This window comes from Adiantum capillus-veneris, chromosome 13 (assembly GCF_014529385.1).
Source record: "Adiantum capillus-veneris isolate H3 chromosome 13, ASM1452938v2, whole genome shotgun sequence".
In the NCBI taxonomy this organism is placed as follows: Eukaryota; Viridiplantae; Streptophyta; class Polypodiopsida; order Polypodiales; family Pteridaceae; genus Adiantum; species Adiantum capillus-veneris.
The window spans coordinates 68,082,788-68,104,919 of NC_140943.1; the positions used below are offsets into that span (position 1 = coordinate 68,082,788).

Here is a 22,132-nt window from a genome sequence, read left to right on the forward strand (position 1 = left end):
TGATAAGATTCTAAACCAGTTTGTCTAAAGCAACAACACCCAAAAACATCAAAAATCAAGGAAATCAGGCCACTTGGGTAAAACTAGCCTGACAGACCCAGAAACTGCAAAATCTTGACTTTTGGTGATCCAAATGCAAAAAGACTTGGGGGATAGCCTTAAAACATCAGTGTCTACAAGCATGCCAAATTTGGTCTAATTTGGGCTCCAAACTACGATCGCGATCGGTGTACCTCAGTCCCAAATTTTGACCAAATTTCATCTGTGGGATTCCCAAGTGTATACAAACATAAAAGTCTAAAGGACCTAGGGTCAAAAACCACAAAAAACAGGTCAAAACCAATGAATACAGATCCGAGTCAAAAACTGCTAAACTGGCATAGAAATTGACTTTCAGAAGACCAAAACACATCAAGACTGGGAAGAAACCATACAGAGGGATAGCCTGTACACAGGACAACCCCAAATAGCTTTCAAATGCCAAAACAAACACCAAAATCAAGTCAAATTGACAGATTCAGAAAATCAGGCACTTCAGACCAAGAAACTGTAAATTCTTGACTTTTTTAAGTCCTAATTCAAAAAGATTTGACAGGTAGTCTTAAAATAGCCTAGTGAACAAGCTGGTGAAGTTTCATATAATTTGGGCTCCAAACTACGATCACGATCGGTGTACCTCAGTCCCAGATTTTGACCAGACTTTACCCACACATACACCTAGGTTATATAAGATACCAAGAGTTTTCAAAATTCAAAAAAGTGACCAAAATAGCCAAAAATAGCAGACAGACAGAAAACCACTGCAGCAGACCAAGATCTGGTGAAAACATGACTTTTTCTTCTCCAATATCAAAAAGATTTGGGGAGTAGACTGTACACATCATTGTCTACCATATCCACAAGTTTCATCCAATTTGGGCTCAAAAGTACGATCGCGATCGGTGTACCATACTGACATTTTGAGTTGAGACTTGGTGAGTAGGTAGCTAATGACTAGACAAACAACTTTCTCAAAAGAACCAGGGTCAAAAAACCAAAAGACAGTTGTCAAATAGAGCAAACACTGATCACTGATCCTTCATACCAAAATTTTGAGAAAATTCAAGTTTTTGTGATCCAAATGCAAAGTGGGTTTGGGAATAGACTAATCATACCCATGTCTATCAACTCCTAAAATTTCATGCAAAAAGGAGCTGGAACTACGATCGCGATCGGTGTACCTCAGTGACATTTTGGACTGAAATTTTTTGAGTAGGTAGCTGACATCTAGTGCAACATATTTTCCAAAAGGAGCAAGGTCAAAAAAGCAAAAGAAAGTGGTCAAAAGTCCCAGTTACACAATCAGGCCAATAACCGCAGAACCACCTGGGATTTGGGTTTTCATTGGTCAAAACATCTCCAAATTCAAAAATACAAAGACACTTGGTATCAGGACATCAAGGGCTAGCTATTGTGCAAAAATCTTCCAAATCTGTGACATGGGGTCAACGATCGCGATCGGTGTACCTCTACACAGTGGGGGGATCTGACTTCATAAGTTTGTAGACCTACTTGAGTACATCTCAAATCTCAAGTTTGAGTGAAAAATACCCTCTGGAAGCCAAGATACAAGCCAAAGTTCCTGTGTTCTGGTCCTGAAACTGTTTTGAGTGCTGTTTCAAGTGCAGTTCACCAAAAGTGCTCTAACTTTTGATACACAACTCCAAACTGAGTTAGGTATAGCTAGGAAGAAAGCTTGTGGGCAATAGCACACACCTAGACCAAAATTTTAGGGTACCCAGAATCAATTTCCTAAATCCAAACTTTTAGGGTACCCAGAACCAATTTCCAGAGACCAAAAAGTCACAAATTCCTGACTTTTTAGAGACTTGACCAGGGGCAAAAAGGGATTGTGTGCACTAAGCCAAGGTGTTCTTATCAAGGACCATCTTGAGAGTATTGAGTGAGGCTTAAACATGACAACTCATCCATCATTAGGGTTTCCCACTCAACTCAGAGCTATGCCACCTACACAAACAACCACAAATACTGCAACACGTATAACAAGAGGGTTGAGACAAGACCATGAGGCTTATCAATCATATCAAGCCAAACCTCAAGGCATGGCTCATGGATATTTTTCAAGTGATCATGTAGCTCACTGGAATCCAAACCAATCAACTAAAATGCGGGAGTTTGGAAGAGCAAAAGTGGAAATTGCTGGAGACTTAGAGGAGAAGCATCCTCTAATCAACAAACCCAACGTGAGGTTCATCAAAACCAATGAAGCTGCGAAAGTTCTAACAGATTACACTTATGATGGCCTTTATAGGTTACCTATTGGGGATCAAAACAACTTCTATAGATGTTTAAATTCCATCATTGAAGAGTTGACAGACTACAAGAACCTCTATGCTTTCACATACACAGATGACCAGGGAGTGCAAGTTCTAATGGTAGATAAGTATGGACGTGAGTAAAAACTTGTCAATCCAATTGACTTAGAACGATACACATGCAAGGGTACACTGATCTCCACTTACTTTCAGCCAAAAATGATGCCAGAGTACACATCAGAGAGGATTCCACTGGGATTTTCTCTGAGAAGAGAGGAAAGAGCGGGATCCGACTGTGCAAGAGACCACAAATTGGTTGGATTGGTGACTGAACCACATCGATTAAGACCATATCAAGTGGCTCAATTTTTCAAAACAAAGTACGATGGGACAGGGGACCCATATTCTCATGTCTCACTCTTCAAACAAGTTTTGAGAGCTGAAAAAATTGCGGATTTCCATACTCAGTATGAGGGATTTGGGTTAACATTAGAAGGAACAGCTTTGACTTGGTTCCAACCATTAAATAGAGATGGTTTTCCAAACAAAGCACAACTCTTACAATATTTTGTAGAGGATTTTTCAAAAAGAGGAATCAAACACAACACAGTGTCCCAAATCTATGCTTTCAAACAAAAAAAGTATGAAAGAGTGAAGGAAGCTTTGCTTCGCTTCAAACAATAAATTGAGAGATGTCCTAGGAGAGAGCTACCGCAAGATGAGAGGCAATCAGTTCTCTTCATAGAGGGCTTGAGGAATGAAACTCTCAAAAAGGACCTACATTTGAAAGGATGCACGACGTTTGAGCAAGTCACTAGATAAGCTCTATATCTAGTTGACAATTGCAAGGCCTATGGAGAGGTGACTGAAGATATAGACAACACGACTAGTAGTGCCTCTTCTCCAAAGAGCGAACCCACCACAAAGCGAACTCCTTGGGAACCAATCATTGACCAAGTGGTCGAGGGGGTGATTAGAAAAATAAACCAAGGCTACAAGAAAAACGTAAATGTACGACATCCTCAATTGAGGATATGCAATGCTTGCGGAGGGGATCACCCCACTCCATAGTGTAACACTCAGCCAAAGCCACAATGTGTGGTAGGGCAACAACAACCGCATCTTTTGAATGATGGGAGAGGGATAGTCAACTACACTCAACCAGCATATGTGCCACAACCCATGAGAAACCAATACTTCATGGATACAAATACGTTGATGTTCATAGCCAATCAAGAGCATAGACCAGAGACCGTTCTAGCTAATCAAGAACAACCATCAAATGCACCACCAGTGACTCAACAAGATGGACCATGCTACAAGTGTGGAGGTAATCATTGGGCCAAGAATTGTTCTCGTGTAGAGATAATTGGATATTGTTCGGAGTGTGCCATTACACACGTTGTTCCTAATTGTCCAAAACACCCAAACAAACAAGGGAAAACAACAATGAATGTTGTGGGAGTGCTACCTTCTCCAAGTGGATCAGAGGCAAAACCCAAAATTCCTGTGAAGGTAGTGACGAGAGCCCAAGCAAAAGAAAATGCTGAGGACCAAGCTAATGAGGAGAAAGATCAACAACCCAAACAAGGGGAGACAACTAGCGTGTCAGTAAGGACTGGGAGAAAATCCCGGAAAGCCAAAAGAGACAGAATTAAAGCAAAAATAATCACAAATCAAAATGCACTACAAACAGAATTACAAGAGACAAAGGAGAAGTTAAAACAAGAACGGGAAAACAAAAAGATGGTGAGCGATAAGAAACCAAGGAAGGCGTCTTCTGGAGGATCTATGTTGGTAGACAAAGTCCTAGAGCCATCAGATGCTGTACTGGAAGCATATGAGGCTAGATTGAAACCCAACCAAACCCTAGAGCAACGAGTGATGAAATATCCTCATGTTGAGGTAGAGCATGAGAGGTTGAAAATGTGTAAGGAATTGGTAAAAACTGCACAGGCAATGATGGAGCCTGAAGCACCAATTCCACCTCCAGAAACAAAACCAAAAAGTGTTGGATTTGAAATGCCTAAGGCAAAGGTTGTTGAAACATTAACTCAAAGAAACATTGAGCTAGAATCACAAAAGGATATCCAAGCAAAGACTGCAACACAAGAAACCAACAACCTAGAAATTCAACTAGATGATCAAGTAGTGGTCAACACCACTAATGATGCAAGGTCAAGATCACAATTTATGGCACCTATCCCAAAGATAGATGAGCCATGGCTAAATGAATTGTGGGAAGCAATTAGAAGTGCAAAAGATGGAAGTGCGACTTTCCAATCTGCACCCATAATTGAGGTCAATACAGGGAATGAAGTCTATCGGGGAGACATTCAATCTCTAAATGGAGATGCAGGGACGGAAGTTTCAATTGAAAGCAAACCAGAGTCCTTGAAGACCTTACCCTCATACATAGGAGAACATGAGGCACACTCAGAGACTAGAGTGGTGACATCTCAGAGGAAAGCCATATCCAAGATGATGGATACAAAGAGTATGCAAGAGTTGATGTCAGCTCCAATACAGTGCACCATTACTCTATCTGAACTACTTAAGATTAGACCACACGTATGGGATGAAGTAGGCAACAATTTGGGAAAGATGGGATTAAAGATACCTCTTCAAGATCTACCCTCAAATGAACAATCAAACAAAACTCAACAAGAAAGTGCAAACGCTAAACCTGTGCCAATAAACAAGGTGGGGGGATATTGCAAAGGAGAAGAAGGAAACACCACCTTACCTGTGGAATACAAAGAAGTTAAAACATTGGCTATACTTGATAGTGGGGCTGGAGTAGCCATAGCCACAAAAGACATTTGGGAAAAATGGGATAGACCAGCGCTTAGGAAAACTAGAATGAAGCTGCAACTTGCAGATGGATACACGGAAAAAGCTCTAGGTATCCTAGAGCAAATTATTGTGACTTCTTGTGGAATTGAATATGAACATACATTTGCAATAGTAGATTTTGGAAAAGGGAACAATTTTGATATCATTTTAGGAAGGCCTTTCATGCGTCAACTTAAGATGGTTCAAGATTGGGGCTATGACTCTATCTACCTGAGACATAAAAAGATCACCACAAAAATAATCATAAAAGACCATAGCTATAGAGATGTGAATAGAACTCCTTTAGAAGAAATTGACTCTTCTATAGTCAATGGGAAAGAGATACCTGCATGGCTACAAACCAAACAAGAACTTTGGATGTGTGGTGCTCCGAAGTGTGGAAGCTCAGTGAAGGAGGATTGCATCCTAGAAAGATCAATGGACGATAAAGCTTACATACTGGAACTATTTCCAGAGGAATTATTTGAGCCATTTGGATGGACTCAAATATTGGCAACCTTGGATGTGTGTGTAAATGAGCTAACTCCAACCAAGTTTTGTAATGAAGAAGGCTACGACCTAGTTTCATGTTTTATGTTGAAAGTGTTGAAGGAAGCTAATGAAGTTTGTGAGTGTGAAAGCAGAAAAAGTGAGACAGATAGCTACATCATGGAGCATGATTTCAAAGTGCACATGAAGAAAGCAGAGCAACAACAAGAATATGTCATCATTGACATACCTGAAGAATCGACAAAAGCTATTTCAAAGAAGCCGAGTCCAGAAAAAGTGCAACTGAAAGTAGATGAAGGAGAAAATCTTCCAAGTTCAACGGCAAATCTTCAACAAACGCAAGATCAAAAGAAGAACAGGGACAAGGAAGAAGATGGACTATCTCCAACGATGATCAAATTCAATTTATGCGGACAAACAGGGCTCAAGGTTACATGTTCGGCCGCGATTGATCCTTATGCTACTAAGAATCTAATAACTTATGGAACGTGGATCATGATGGGAAAGCCACCAATCAATGAGCTAGAAGAAACAGTTTACACAAGTTTAAAAATGCCGATTCCTAGCTTTGGAGTGGCAGAAGCTGTACTCAAATTGAGTACCGGAGAGTATAAAGATACTTTCCACATAATCAACTCCCATCATATCAAAGAGAGTCTGGTCCTGACAGAAAGCTGGAGGAACATCTTCTTTCGACAACAATCAAAAGCTTCAACAACAACAACTATAAGACTCCATAGAGCTTCTCAAATCCATGTAGAGAAGAAATCACCAATCATCGTGGAAAAAGATAAAGCAAAGGTAAACATTGAAGTATATCAACCTCGCCAGACGAATTTATCTTCAACGAGCTTCCATCAAATTTCCCACGAAGCCTCTACATCAAGAGCCACACCATCAACAATGCAATGGAAACCAAAGCAAAAAGTCTATCAACCAAAGTTTCCATCACAAAAAACCATCCAGAAGAAGCCGAAGAATGTCAACCAAGTGTTGGTATCCAAAGAGCACATCCAAGTCAAAGACCCAGTTTGGATACATGAAACACGGGTTCAACCACAACAACAAAAGGTGACAGGGTGGATAGCATCAAATGAGTCAATCACTGCTCAAGGCTACTTCCAAGGAAACACTAATGTTTGGGCCAAAAAGCCTAAAGTAATAGCCTGGACCTACCCACCTTAACCAACGAGTTCTACAAGAAACAAGACATGCTATCAACGGAATACAAAATACTCAGGGAAGCGAAAGAACACCAACAAAAGGCAAACAAAAAGACCTTCCAAACGGGCAACGTGAAAAGTTTGGGTACCGAAATCAAACTTCAACAAAGATACCCAACACAAACGAGAGAATCAGCGGATGATTCCAGTGAAGCTACTTGAAGCACAAGGATTCTATGAAGTTAACACCCAAATATGGTTACCCAAAGTAGTTGCTCAACCTAGAGCCACTAAGACCAACCAAGTAGCAAAGGACCCCACACAAAGACAATCAACAACAATAAAGAGCCAATGGGGACTAAGCACAACCAAGGGAGAAACAACCTCAAAATGGATCCCTCGTCTTCTACTACAAAATCAAGGCTTTTACAACGAAAATCATCAGGTTTGGATACCAAAGCCTAATGTCCATCAAATTATAGAAGAAGATAAAATGCCAAAGAGGGTCACACAAGGACCAAAAACAAGACGGGTTCCAAAATTGCTAGTGGAAACTCAATCACAGAGAACCCACACATCTCGACAATCGCTTCTCATGGAAATTAATGCAAAGGCTACATCAAGCCCTATCAGAGCTGAAGGACTTGTTTTACAAAGAAGTATCAACATACAACAAGAAAATCAAGAGGAGCCACAATATGCCAACCTACTCGACAAAATGGTGGCATCCAAAGACCAACACAATGATAGAGGCCTTAATCTCAAGAACTTATGGCATTGGGTTTCACGCCATGAACAGGTAAGTCCAAGTCGCCATTAAAAGTACATGGCATAAAAGTCAAGAGTCGGGCAGCTGAGCCACTAAATGAGCAAGGCATTAGTCCCAAATCTTCAAGTAATATTCTCTGTGGTCTAACAGTCTTAACTATTCTAGGTACTGCTCAAGGTGGAGGAGTTGAGAATATTTATGTTGTGTCGCTCATGCTGGTATAGGTGAGCATAAGAGTCCAAGTCTATGTATTTTAAGTTTGGTATAGTGAAGAAGAGAGTCCAAAAAACACTCACACACTATGCATAGTGAGGAATGAGTGGAGAAGCTTCTACATCGAAAAACCTTCTTGGAAACGTGCAAGCTATTGAGACGTCCTTTGATGTCACATGTGCTACATTTGTTCCTTGAAGCACCCATCAACTCCATCTTTTACACTACATGCTTTTGTTTGAAAACTTCTCATAAGCATATAGAGTGTCCCATAATTGGCACTTACATTAGGCACTCTTCCTTTGTTTCTCCCAAACACTCACCTTGCATGACAGGTACTTCGAGTCAAATGCTCAATTCCAATAAGAACGTATACCAAAGGCACTTTTTTCCCACTGGGTTTTTCCCTTTGGTCATCCACGTTTTAAGACCCTAATCTAGACCTCATCATCAACTTCTTGTATATATTCCTTCTACATCGAACAATAAGGAAAGGGCTACCCAATCCATAAACAACTTGGAGCAAAAATAGCAAGTCTCCATATGCTTATCAAGAGCATCTTTTATCTTCAAGGGTGACAACAAAGCTCCATCCAACAATGGCAAATCAAAGAATGGCCTACTACATCAAGCAATGAGAAATTTAGCAAGCGAGCTATCCACAACAATAAAAAATAGCTCACACAGTGCTTCAACATTGGTGACCTATTGCAAACAGCTCAAATTGCAGTGGACCTTGAATGAAAATCTATCATAAAGTCCACGCCACAAGGAGGATCAGTTCTACACGATCAAACACTTCAACATCCATCTTTACAGCAACTAAGATTGACAACCAAGAGGCGAATTCACAACAAAAAGAAACGTTGCCTCGGTAATCAAAGCTCAAATCATGTATCAACAACATGACAGCTATGCATCACTCAAAGAAGGGGGGAGCGTCATCAACGACAACGGGCTTCCCAAGATGAAGAACAACCTTGAAGACAAAGCTAAAGACAACCCTATGCCAAGACTGCACAAGGTCGTGTCAAGGGACGACACGAGCTAGGAAGGGGGAAGTGTTTGGAGGTGATAACAACATACAAGTGCCTACCTAGCCAAGGCGCCGTTGAGTCAGCCGGCCAAAGTTTTGATGTGGTCACATTTTTTTTCCGATGTTTAATACATCAAATCCTGTAAAAGTCTAATGACAATTGCCTATGTCAAGTCTAAGTCAAAGATGTAATTTTTCCAATGATGTATGTAAAGGTCCATGAGAAGTTGGCCGTCGGCCACTTTAGAAAGCCCTAGGTATATAATACACTAAGGTTAGTGGGAGAGGGGAGATCATTTTTTGAAGATAAGGGACTACTGCGTTACGTACAGAGAGCTACCTCTTTGCTCCAACTTGTAATCATCGCTTCTATGGCTACGGTAATCCAAATTCAGTTTTGTTTCTTGCATTGTGTTCCTCTTACTCTGCTCTTACATTCAAGTGTAAGCATTCAAGATTCGGTGAAGGTTTTAGACGCATCCGTTTAGGCCTTAAATCGTTGTTTTGAGTGTTTATATGTGTATTTTATGTTGTTTTAACCCTAGGAGAGGCTTTAGGGACCTAAAAACGACCCTTTAGGATCATTCGTTTACTGTTTTTGCGTATTGTGAGATGAACGATCGCGATCGTTGTACCTCTCCAGAATGCTGTGATAGTGATAGGATATGTTCCTGATAGTCCCATGTAGCTTCCCTTCAAGTTTCGTGCGATTCCGATATGATTTGCATGGTGAACGGACGTGATGACTGTAGAGCTGTGTAGAAGGACATAGGCAGATTACTTGGCTTTAGTGCGTTTGATTTGCGTGTAGAGTTAGTAGTTGCATCTCTTCGAGTTTACTTCATTAGGATTGACACCCTAGTGAGTTTCCATGCCTCATCCGAGTCGCTTCCCCTGTATCGATAAATTTATGTTGATGCTTGAGAGCTATGCTATGGACGTCCGTCACGGCGACCCGCAAACAATGCATCAGGCAGGGAACCAATCAAATGTGTCTAAAACACTATGGATGAGTGCACATCAATCCATTATTTTGGATGTGATGTGTTCACAGTTCACGAATGGGGACTCTTGGATGTAGTGTGGTCTATAGTTCAATTTTCTAAAGGCAACTGATGCTCAAGATGGCATTCTTCTAAGGTAAAAAGTTGAGAGTAGCATAATCGAGGTGTATCCAGTATCCTAGCCGGTGCTAGGGTGTCCTTCATCGACTTGGTCTCACTATTTATGTCCATTATGAGCTGCAAAGAGGGTGCTAAAAGTTATGGCATCTCAAGTGAAGTGCCCTATGTGATCCCAATATTTATTTTGGCTTTAGGTATTTATTTTACTTATTTGTCAAAGTCTTGGAGTCAAAGTCTGGGAAGGGTAATTTGCTAAGGTGACTATATAAGTACACCTTGCTCCCATTGTATAATCATCAATTTCATTGCCAAGGATGGTTGGTTCAGCGGTCTCTCTCTCTCTCTCTCTCTCTCTCTCTCTCTCTCTCTCTCTCTCTCTCTCTCTCTCTCTCTCTCTCTCTCGTGTATTTTCCTTATTGCTCTACGCTTCCGCATTGTTGACTTTGACACGTTTCTACCTTTTACAATCACGTTCTAATCTTTGAGAGATAGATATCTATTTTTACAGTTCTTCAATTATCTTTATCCAAGATCCTTTCTCTTGTTTTGAATACTTCTTCAAAATGTTTATCATTAGAGCAACTAGAATTTGACGATTTGTCTTCTAGAGAAGATTCAATGGAATTTGAGCTACTTTTAGCTTTTTGATATTTCTCCTTCTTAGCTTTTTGTTCTAGTTTAAGGGCTCTTTGAAATAAGTCGTTGAATTCTCTAGTTGGTGGTGGTACTTCTGCCTCTCTTAACTTTTTGCTCGACATCCATTTAAAAACCAAGCTCACATCCTTTTCTCAAAGGGTGGATTTTGTAATTGTCTAGTGAGCTTCTTTCTCTACATAGATCTTTATCGACAATCTACCCCATTGGATTTTTGTCTAACTCATAGAGGATAGTGAGCTCCTTAATCTTCTCTACGTAGATCCTTACCGACAATCTCCCCTACTAAAATTTGACTAACTCATAGAGCATATCTGCATCCCCTCTATTCTTGCTATACTCTGAAATAAAATCTTTCTTCAACTTGCTTTAAGTTCTCAGCTTATACGCTGGATAATGATAGTACTACTTCCTAGCTGCACCTTTCAGCATCTGAGGAAAGTACTCTACCTTGTCATCCTTGTCGATGTCCTTGAAATCACCATATTCTTCAAAGGCTTGGATATGGACATCTCGATCATTGTTTTTGCCTCCTTTCCTTTATGAGTTTTTGTTATTGATTCCGACTAGCTGTGCTTATGTCTCCCTGCATCGCGGGCTTCAATAGTGACCTTAACTTTTCCCTTCCTCGATAAGTCGAGAAATGTGTGAAAGAGAACGTCTTTCAACACTTTTTGAATGCCTTCTCCTTGAATATTCTAGTTGTTCATAATCTTGACAAGGATCAATATGTATGCCTGGGCCTAGATCTGCTCATGTCTCCTCCCCTTGAGAACATGATTGAAGATCCTCATAGTCCGGCTCTGATTCTTCAGCAATTGCACTAATGTTTGGGTGAACACTCAAAGGGCTCTCCTTCCTCGTGTTGAACATCATACAAACATTTTGAATAGCTGACTCACTCTAACTTGGGAGACTAGTTCTTGTAAAGAGATTTAGCTCAGATTATGAGGCACTAAAAGAGACAACTTAGAATGTAGCTCAGACTACAAAATGCAGTTCAGCATATAACAACTTTCAGATTCAGATACAAAGTTACAAGACTCTAGAATGATTGACTGACAACCTAAAAATCATGTTCTTGCTTAAAAAGTAAAAATGATACAAAGGATCAACATTGAGTGATCATAAGAAATCCTAGGCTCTCTTGAGTGATATAGCAAGAGTCATGAACTGAGAATCAAGAGAATTAAAATGAGATTAATGGGTCATATGGTGTAGGCACTAGGTTTTGATTGATCTGCACAATCGTGGAGTATGGAATTGCTTCACTACTCCTCCATGTGGTATTTGTCTACCACTAGTGGTAACTTTGAAAAGCCTCAATATGTAGCCCCAAAGAAGACCAGTGTGAAGCATCACTCTTAAAAAACTGGTACTAACATCTACAAACACCTATTTAGTACATATGCAACATGTATGATAGCATCAAACCAAAACACAAGTAGCAAAGCTTGGTTTTTTATCATACATCATGCCATCTTTACAAGTGCCTATTTTCTCTCACAGCCAAAGTATTATGTTGTGTGGTTTATGGAACTATATATTGGTGTTTTATCCCATGACTTACCTCCCACCCCTGCCATCAGAGTGGTGGGTGCCCACACTACAAGCAAGCATAATTTCAACCATAAGCAGAAATTTCTTGAAGCATGTAAACCCTTCAGACTTTGCCTTAATCAAATACACACATGCATGTCTAGAGTAATCATCAATAAAAGTCATGAAGTACAAATGACTCCCAAAAGATCAAGTATGCATTGAAACACAAAAATCTCTATGGACAAGCTGTCATTTATGAGTAGCCTTATAGAGAACCGTCCTTACAAAACTTGAAACACTTCATTTTGCCCAACAATAGCCTTCACATACATGTTTCAATGGTGCGTCAAGAGGAAACCACAAAATGGCCATATCAGATTTTTGCAAACTCGCAAAATTCACATGAAAAAGTGTGCATGCTAATGTTTTGCATATAAAAAAGTCTTTGAATGAGAGACTATGCATGCTAAATTTTCCATGCATTTCTTGTACACTTTGAGATGATATAGCCCATGAAACAAAGTATTTGATGTCACAATAGTATCACCAAAATTGAGATGATGCATAATACATCTATCATATCCACAAACTTGACTACAAGACCAAGTTTTGCAAGTGCATATATAGATCGAAGCTTCTTCTTGATCCCTTGTAAATACAAAGCATCTAAAATTATAGAAGAGCTACCATCTATAACAATAATCACAATCTTTTCAACTCTTCAAGATAGATAAGAAGAATTGTTGGCACACATGATAGTATTCTGGTTAGAGACGGTCTAAATAGAAGTGAGAAAATCATGATGATATGTAATGTGCTTAGTTACACCATTGTCAAAATATCACACATGTTCCTCAAATTCTACTATAAAAAATCCTACACATATTCCACAGATCTTGCAATACATGCATGATAAACAGATAGGTACTACAAACACTATGCACTAAAAGCCAATCATGTATCTTTCACAACATTTTCCAAAAGTCCATTGGAAGAAGCGTCGGGTATGGTTGCATTCCCCTCTTTCTTTTGAGCCTCTTTAACCTTAATCTTAGAGAATTTCTTAATAATATTATTATTTTTCTTATAGTAAGGACATTTCAACTTCTTCTTGCCTTTATTGCCAAACTTTTTAGGCCTACCTATTGATATTTATCGCCAAACTTTTTAGACCCACCTATTGATGTTTGCAGAAGCAAAAACTACGAGGATAGGCTTACTGCCTGTAGAATGACTGGAAGTGGCAATGAATGCATGAGCTTGTGCTTCCTTAGCATCTCAATGTACCTGATCAATAATAGGAAAAAAAACTCTAGCAATAGCACTGCTAGAACTTGTATCCATAGAAAATTGGTCTTACAGCATAACTCTGCACGATGTTCCAAACGCTCTTTACAACAAGGGGATGTTACATCATGTATGCCAAGAGTGGGTAATTGTCACATCCAATTTGTAGTCAACAAATAGCATACGAAAAATTGCATTGTTAACAACCATGGCCAGTGACTCAATATGATGCAAAAGTTACCTATGGAGGAAAAGCTTCACAAAACTAATGTGTGCTATATAGCACACCTACACTACAAAGTGCTTTTTTTTTGCACAAAAGGATGAAATGGTTTGCGTAGTAGTGCTAGTACTAAAAGGGAGGTCAAAATGAGCCCAAATCAAAATTATAACGGCCCCAAGATCAAAGATCTATCCTAAAGGTTATGGTGCCCAATGAACACTCAAAAAAAATGACCTCAAACAGAAAACATGATCCAGAGGGTTGATGGCGACGTTGCCCTGGATGTTAAAGCTCGCCCTTATACAAATTGTTAAAATTATGATGGCAAGACTGTACGCAAAGTTGGAAAAGGTAAAAGGAAAAGCTCAAGAGCACACAACATAAAATGTAGTATTATTGAGTGAGCCAATATAAAGATAAGGCTTGCCGTAGAGTGATGGGCGTATATACAAACCATGGAGGAAAAAAAACAGGGAAAGTCCTAAGTGTTTTCACACACATCACTACCACAATATCCTAATAAACACCAGTAGCACTAAATATTGGAGTGTCTTTTTATTATGTCGTAGTCTAACGCCCAAGGAGAGGGTTGTTCGTGGGCATAAGCTATGTCCTATGAGCCTTGGGTGTACCCTACCTTGGAGCATTTTCAAACGTCTTTATATGTAGGAACAAATGTACAACATAGAGTCATGTGTCGATTTTTTCGACTTGTAAGATGATGCTAGCTGAACTTGGTCAACCTGATGTAAGCCCTTAATGTTTGGCTTCCCCTATATAAGAGGCCTTCTTGTACAAACTTTTCAATGATGCAAGTTATGTTTAATTTTTTATATTTCCCTTTAGAACCATTCAGTTGGTTATCCACCCGAACCCATCAGAGGCCGTAAGGCTAGTTCTTTCTTTTCTCCATCCTAGTAGTTCAGTCCTTCGTTTTCTCCATCCTACACTAGCTATATACCTCTTCAACGCTATCTATTTTGTGGTGGTTAATCAAATTGTACCTCGTGTGCAAGCCAATACTATATGAAAAATGAAATTTGTCCTTACCCATAAGTTGCAATTTTTCCCATGTTTATGGATTTTAGTTGATTGGTCGGTAGGGAGCTAAATCCATGGTCTTTGAGTTATGTGGGTGCGCGCAAGTTTATAATTAATTGACCAGAGTAAGGGCTTGAATTATGTGGGCGACCCCATGTTTATTATGTACTTGATAGGTGCTTAGAACTTTCTTGTTGAATCCACCAATACACCACACTTGGCTACGATTGTCACCCCTATTTCCTCATCGTCGGCTAGACTGGTGGACAGGCTATAGCATCAAAAAACTTTGAAAATACTGATGAATTACGACTAAATTGTATAATAGCATCCAGCTTTTGAAGTAAATCTTGACATCTGATTTACTCATAATGGTCCATTTTTCCAGCATTTTTTAATTCAAGCTCTCTGTTTGTAATTTAACTTTTCTATCTTTTGTTTGCATCTGTATCATGGCTTTATAGATGTTTTAAAGGCGTAATTACAAGTTGGACAATTTACAAACAACAACATTTGGTAAAAATCTCCATGGAAGTTTCCTTTTTTTTTTCTTTTTTGGCAATCTGATGCTTCCGGATTTGCACCCACCCCAACATCCACATCCACATCCGCATGACGTAGTGGTTGAACCATATGGGCGTGCTTAAATCCCCATCGGCCTTTACCGCTAGGTCAACTCCCCTTGACTCAATTGAAGTTTCTTATGAACCTCACAGCCCAATTCTTTCATTCAAACCTTTCCAGCATGACCCTAATCTCGGACAAAGAGAAACTACCAATTTCACAACTCATTGTGAAAAAGTTGGTAACTAAGTATGGCATCTATTGTCAGATAACAACACTAGTGTGAAAGCACGTTTTAGTGCAAATTATAGACTCAAAAGTGATTTCACACCTATAAGAGAATATAACCATGAGCTGCATCATGCATAGCTTCGGCTAAAAACTTCATACCTTGTACATAGACACAAGCAATATACACACCCAGTAAAAAGATCAGCTCTTGTGCTCTGGTGAAGTTTTTATGTTGCCACCGCGTAAATGTCAAAGTCGACGATGCGGAAGTGTAGAGACCAAGGGGGGGGGGGAGAGAGAGAGAGAGAGAGAGAGAGAGAGAGAGAGAGAGAGTCTCCTGAACCAATCAACCTTGGCAATGAATAATTGAATGTGTATACAATGGAGGCAAGGGGTTGCTTATATAGCAAACCTAGTAAATTGCCCTACCCAAGACTTTTGACAAATAAGTAAAACAAATACCTAAAAGCCAAACTAAATAATGGGATCACATTGGGCAGTTCACACTACAAGAGGTACTTAATAGTAGCGACGCTCGCAGTGCGACACTCAAATGTGAAAAACCACGGCGTCGCTATGGGCGTCGCTTAATTACAAGTAACTTAGCGACGCCATCAGGGCTAAAAAAAATAACCAAGAGCGTCCGAAAACTCAGATCGGCGCGCGCTCAAGCAAGCAAGGTAACACGCGCTCTCCCTCTCTCTCTCTCTCTTTCTTCTCCACACACACACACACGAGGAAAGGAAGGAGAGCCAAGTATGCTCCTTCCCTCTCCTCACTCTCATGTTCCCTTCCCCTCTTTCTCTCTCCCTCTCTCTCTCTCTCACACACACACACACACACACATTGTGTTTTTGACAGAGAGAGAGAGAGAGAGAGAGAGAGAGAGAGAGAGAGAGAGCACAAGCATAAACAAAAAACGCACATACACATGCATAAACAAAGAATGCACACAGACATTGAGAGAGGAAAAGAGAGAGAGAGAGCATGCATAAATTAAAAACGCACACACACATGCATAAACAAAGAATGCACACACATTGAGAGAGGAAAAGAGAGAGAGAGAGAGAGAGAGAGAGAGAGAAGAAGAAGAAGAAGAAGAGAGTCTTAACATCGTAGGAAACTATCCCAAGAGACCTTAAAGATCTAGTCGACAGGAGTTGAACTCAAGACCTGTTATTCATGAGGGAAATGGCATAACCAATCTATCACACTTCGGTGATAGAAAAGTTATACCATTTTTCTCGTTTTTTTATTGGTGTGCACACACACCCACACACACACACACCCCCGAGAAGAAGAGAGTTTAATTTAACGTCGTAGGAAACTAATTAAAGAGACCTAAAGATCTAGCCGACAAGGAGTTGAACTCAAAACCTATTATTCAAGAGGGAAATGGCATAACCAATCTACCACACTTGGGTGATAGAAAGATTATACCATTTTTCTCTTTTTATTGGCACACACACACACACACACACACACACAAGAAGAAGAGAGTTTTAACGTCGTAAGAAACTATCCCAAAAGACGTTAAAGATTAGGTTAGATATAGACTTACGTTAAATTAGATTTAGGTTTATTTAACTTAAATTAGATTAAATTTAGGTTTATTTTTAGTTAGATTTACGTTTGATTAGATTTAGGTTTATTTACGTTAGATTTAGATTTATGTTATATTAGATTAGATTTATGTTTATTTACGTTAGATTTAGATTTACGTTATATTAGATTAGATTTAGGTTTATTTATGTTATTTACCTGTTATCGAAGAGGGAAATGGCATAACCAATCTACCACACTTGGGTGATAGAAAGGTTATACCATTTTCCTCTTTTTATCGTTTAAGATAAGGTTGGATTTAGATTTACGTTAAATTAAATTTAGGTTTATTTAAGTTAGATTAGATTAGATTTAGGTTTATTTTGAGTATAGCGAAGGATTATACTGCCTACGCGTTTGAGAGTGGCCGGTGTCTCGGTCACTGCGTCGGAGATGCTTAGGAGTGACTCGAACACTACGTCGGGATCAATGCCAAAGTGATACGCCTACCTCATCAATCGTATGTCCGATGGCAGCAAAGTGACATAGCAAGAGTTTGCATCAAGACGGGGAGTGACGGTTGGACCAGCTTCGAGGAGGATTTTGTCCCATCAAAGCTAGTATTAAACTCTTGCATTGAAGTATTTGTATATGTGAGGCCCATTCACATCTACAAAGCTAGTAGCCCTATTGATATGTCTTTTACCCTTCAATGGAGCGAATCACCACATGTTCAATTAGGTTAGATTTAAGATAAGATTTTGGATTGAGTTTTTATATTAGAGTCTAACTTCAAGATTACGGTAAAAAATTAGAGTTGGACGAACGGTGAAAAGATCTACTGTGAAAAGATGTTAAGATGCTGTGAAATGCTACAGGTAGAGAAGAGGCAAAGAGGTTTTGTCCACTACATGCACTATTATGTAGAGGTGGGTGTGTAGATTTCTTGTACCCACAAATATAGGCATTGACCAATAAAGACGAGATTATAACCCGGTGGTTCTGATCTCCGTGCACCTCTAGACCGAGGTGTGCGAGGATTGGACATGACTAGAGATGTGAGGTACTTTACAATGTGAAAAGAGAGAGAGAGAGAGAGAGAGAGAGAGAGAGAGAGAGAGAGAGAGAGATAAAAGATGAAGAATGCCAATAGAAGATTAAATTTGTTATCCAAATTATAAGATTTTTGTTCTCATTATGAGTAGTGACGAGGATGTGGGGCCGTCCAACCGACTTTGGTCAAGCAGCATATGTGTGGCCACAAGATGTAGCTTCTGCTCGGGGGATGATCATGCAAACCACATTCCCAACGAGGCAATCTTTGAGCCCGAGATTGATGAAATGATCGAGACGATCATGGATTCAGAAAGGCTTATCTATGATGATATGAAAAGTGAAGCCGATCCGCCATTGTATAATGGAGCACGTGTGTCTAGATTGAAAGCGCTCTTGGTTCTTCTCAACATGCAGGCAAAGTTTGGATGGAGTGACACTAGCGTCACAGCGCTTTTCAGGTGATCTATTACAATTAGTTTACTTTAATAAAACTCTAAATGTATAATGATCTGATAGATTTTTACATAATTGTACCGTGTTTTTATGTTGTGTAGATTGCTCAAAGAGCACATACTACCAGCTGATAATGTGATGCAAAGAAACGTGTCTGACCGGCAAGAAAGATACTTTGGGAGCCAGGGTTGACCTTAGAAATGTGGATCATATGGAGCAATATTGGCCGCAAAAAGCGTCCGATAGATCGATAAAACTCCCTAAAGCACCATAGATTTTCACAGGAGCCCAAGAACATAAAGTAAAAGAGACCATTAGATCTTTGCGGACCCCCACTGGCGTAATGCACTCGCTCCGAACGTGTTTTACTAAAGAAGGAAAGCTTACAGGTTTGAAGTCACATGACTGGCATTAAATGTGTCAGGTATGTTCATAGTGAAATATATCATAGTGGGAATTGTGTAACAAATTCGTGTGTGGACTTTAATATCATTGTTGCACGTGTTTTGCAGTTTGTTTTACCGGTTGTCATTGAGGGATGTTTGTCTCTTGACGTCCGTAACACAATCTACAAACTTGCGAAGTTGGTGCAATGGATCTCACAAAAGGAGATCAACGTAGACTCCATACCATTCGCCAAACTAAACACTGCGGAGGTTGTGTGCATGTTTGAGAAACATTTTCCTACTACCATGCTAACCATTCAAGTACATCTTCTTGTTGACATAGTTGATGAGGTGGAAATAGCTGGCACAGTACGTTCCAAATGGATGTTCTTTTTAGAACGTTTCATGAAAACGCTCAAGGGATATGTGTGTCGGAAGGCACGTCCGGAGGGTAGCCTGGCAGAAGGTTGGTTGGTATCAGAGTTCCTAGTGTACATTGGAGAGTGGCTAGACGGATTTGATAAGGCCCGGGATACGCTATGTCGAACCATAGATGATGAGCGCATATCTGGGATTGTCATGTGCAATCTCGGTGTTGAGAAGAAGATGACGGAAGATCTAAAGGCTAAAATCAACCGATTTTGCATGCTTCACAATCCAGTGATGCAAAAGTGGATGTCACAATATGAGGATGCAAAGCAAGAGCGACAAAAGGGCACAAATCAAGTGGAGACGGGGAAGACGACCACCGATGCACTATCCGACGGGTCTGGAGAGCCTGACAACATTCATGAGCTTAAGATGGTTGCACAACCAATTGAAAAGTGCACAACAGTGCGGTGAAGAAGTGACTGAGGAAGAGTGGGAGTACTCCCGGGGTTGCACGACCAAGGTAAGTTTGCAATGTATGACTAGTGACTTTCTAGATGTTTGAACGGCCACTCATAATCTTCGTTGGTTGTAGTATAAGTCATACACAGCAGCATGGTGTAAAGGTCGACATTTTAGGGTGGAACGGATCGACAAAAAACGTTTTAATCAAGATTATGGAATCATGGCAAAATTTGAACAGTCTAGTTGATGACAGTCCTCTAATGCAGATCCTTTGGTGACGGAACTCACTTACTTCGGCACGCTACAAGAGATTTTGAGGATCGATTATAGAGGATTTTTTGTCAACTTGTTCGACGTGCAATGGTTCAAGATAATCATGGAGTACCGAATGATTTAAAAGACAGAGTCATCAGCATGCTTCATGAAGAGTTTCCTGTTCCAACACGGGATGACCGCTTCAATGAAGACGTGATGAAAGGTTCGAATGCGCGAATACTGCAAGCACAAGCGTTCCGAAGTGCAAAAAGCAATCAAGCATGGGTGGAACAGACCAGATTAGCTGGCCAAAGAAGATTGGAAGAATGCGAAGAAAGAAGCGCGCGAGAATCTCGACAAGTGGAAGCAACAAAAGGAGGCAGCCAGAGCGCGAGTAGAGGCAGGGCACTCGCACCACTTGAGGAGCGGAGGGTGGGTATCATTTGAGTCCGATTTTGTAAGTGTTTTCGCATTGCTCTCTATGTTTGATAGTTTAGGGTTTATGGGTTTTTAAATTCTAACATAATGGATTCTTTGTATGTTTTGGCAGTGATCGATGACAGGACGTGATCCCACACCGTACGAGCGTGAGTACGCATGCAGGAAGGGCTTAAACGCCCTTATGGACATTCTGAGTTCTCGCGACGGCATGGTTAGTATTAGGGTTTATTCTTTTCTATTTGTTGTATTATTTTATAAACGTTGCTATATGTTTATACTTACAAAAAGCTGTCTTATTGTTTTTTTTTCGCAGAACCCGACAGATACGCCGTTTGGACGCGATGAGATGTCTGATTAGACGACGTCAGTTTAGCCATAGCTAGATAGCATTAGTTTCTTTTTGTCATAGCTTATGTATCATGAGACGACTTTTATACGTCTTTTTGAAAACCATGCATATTTTTTAAATAATGACAATGGTTTGTAACTATTACATTTGCAAAGTTTAACAATCAAGTGATTTTGCCTATGTGTACAATTGTCATTGATTTACTTTCATCAATTCAGGCTTCTCAGTTTTGTATCTTTATTTTGCAAAATACGTACTATGGATGATGGAGTTAATGGTTATATTGTCTTGTGGGTGACTATTTTGGGTCTATATCTACCTTTGCACTTTTTTTCAAAGCTGAATCAATTAATGAAACATTCAATATGGTTGATGGTTGAATGCCCTGCCACCAAATTTTTTTCCTCTCGGACGTCACTATATAAGGCTCTGAAGCGTCGCTATCGATGGCTCTGCAACGTCGCTATAATCGTCGCTACAGGCATCGCTATATAGCGACGATTATAGCGACGCTTATAAAGACTGTTATAGCGACAATTATAGCGACGTTCCCGTATCAACGCTCTTAGCGACGCCGGGGGTTATAAAAACCCAGTGTATTTCCATCGCTAAAAGCGTCACAAGAGCACACAACCTCTTGTAGTGTCACTTCAGATGCCTAACTTTAACACCCTCTTTGCAACTCATAGTGGACATCAATAGTGAGACCAAGTCGATGAAGAAGCTACCATGGACACACCAAAAAGTGGCCACCAACTGGATACACTTCGTTGTTTCTCTCCTCAGCTTTGTACCTGAAAGTAATGCCATCTTGAGCATCGATTGCCTTTGTAGAAACTTTGAACTGTAGACTATATTACATCCAATAATCCCCATTCGTGAACTGTGAACATATCATGTCCAAAATATAAAACTCCAAGATAATGAACTGTTGGAGCACATCTTGTCCATAATCTGACCAACAACAATGAATTGGCGTGCCCATGCATAGTGTTTTAGACATCTAATTGGCTCCTTGCCAGATGCATGTGCATTGAACTCCGACCTACAGGTCCAAACACCAATAACTTGAACTCGAACACAAGGGTGCAAATTAATTATAGAGAGCAGTCATTGCCCCTCAGCCACTCACAAGCCTCTCTCTGGCTGAAGCTAGTGGTGACACTTTCCTTTTGCTTAGAAATCTGATGTCAAGGCCACTGTGGCCACTGCCACGTGTGTCATGTGGATCTCTTCTGTCAAAACTTTATTACCGTAATTTATGTCAAGCTTGCCTTTGACTTTGTCTTCAAGTGAATTCCTACTTTTG

At 40.0% G+C, this 22,132-nt stretch overlaps 1 pseudogene; it reads left to right on the forward strand.

Moving 5' to 3' along the window:
• The first annotated feature begins 20,128 nt into the window (after positions 1–20,128).
• Positions 20,129–20,933, forward strand: LOC147444205 (uncharacterized; annotated as a pseudogene).
• The last annotated feature ends 1,199 nt before the right edge of the window (positions 20,934–22,132 follow it).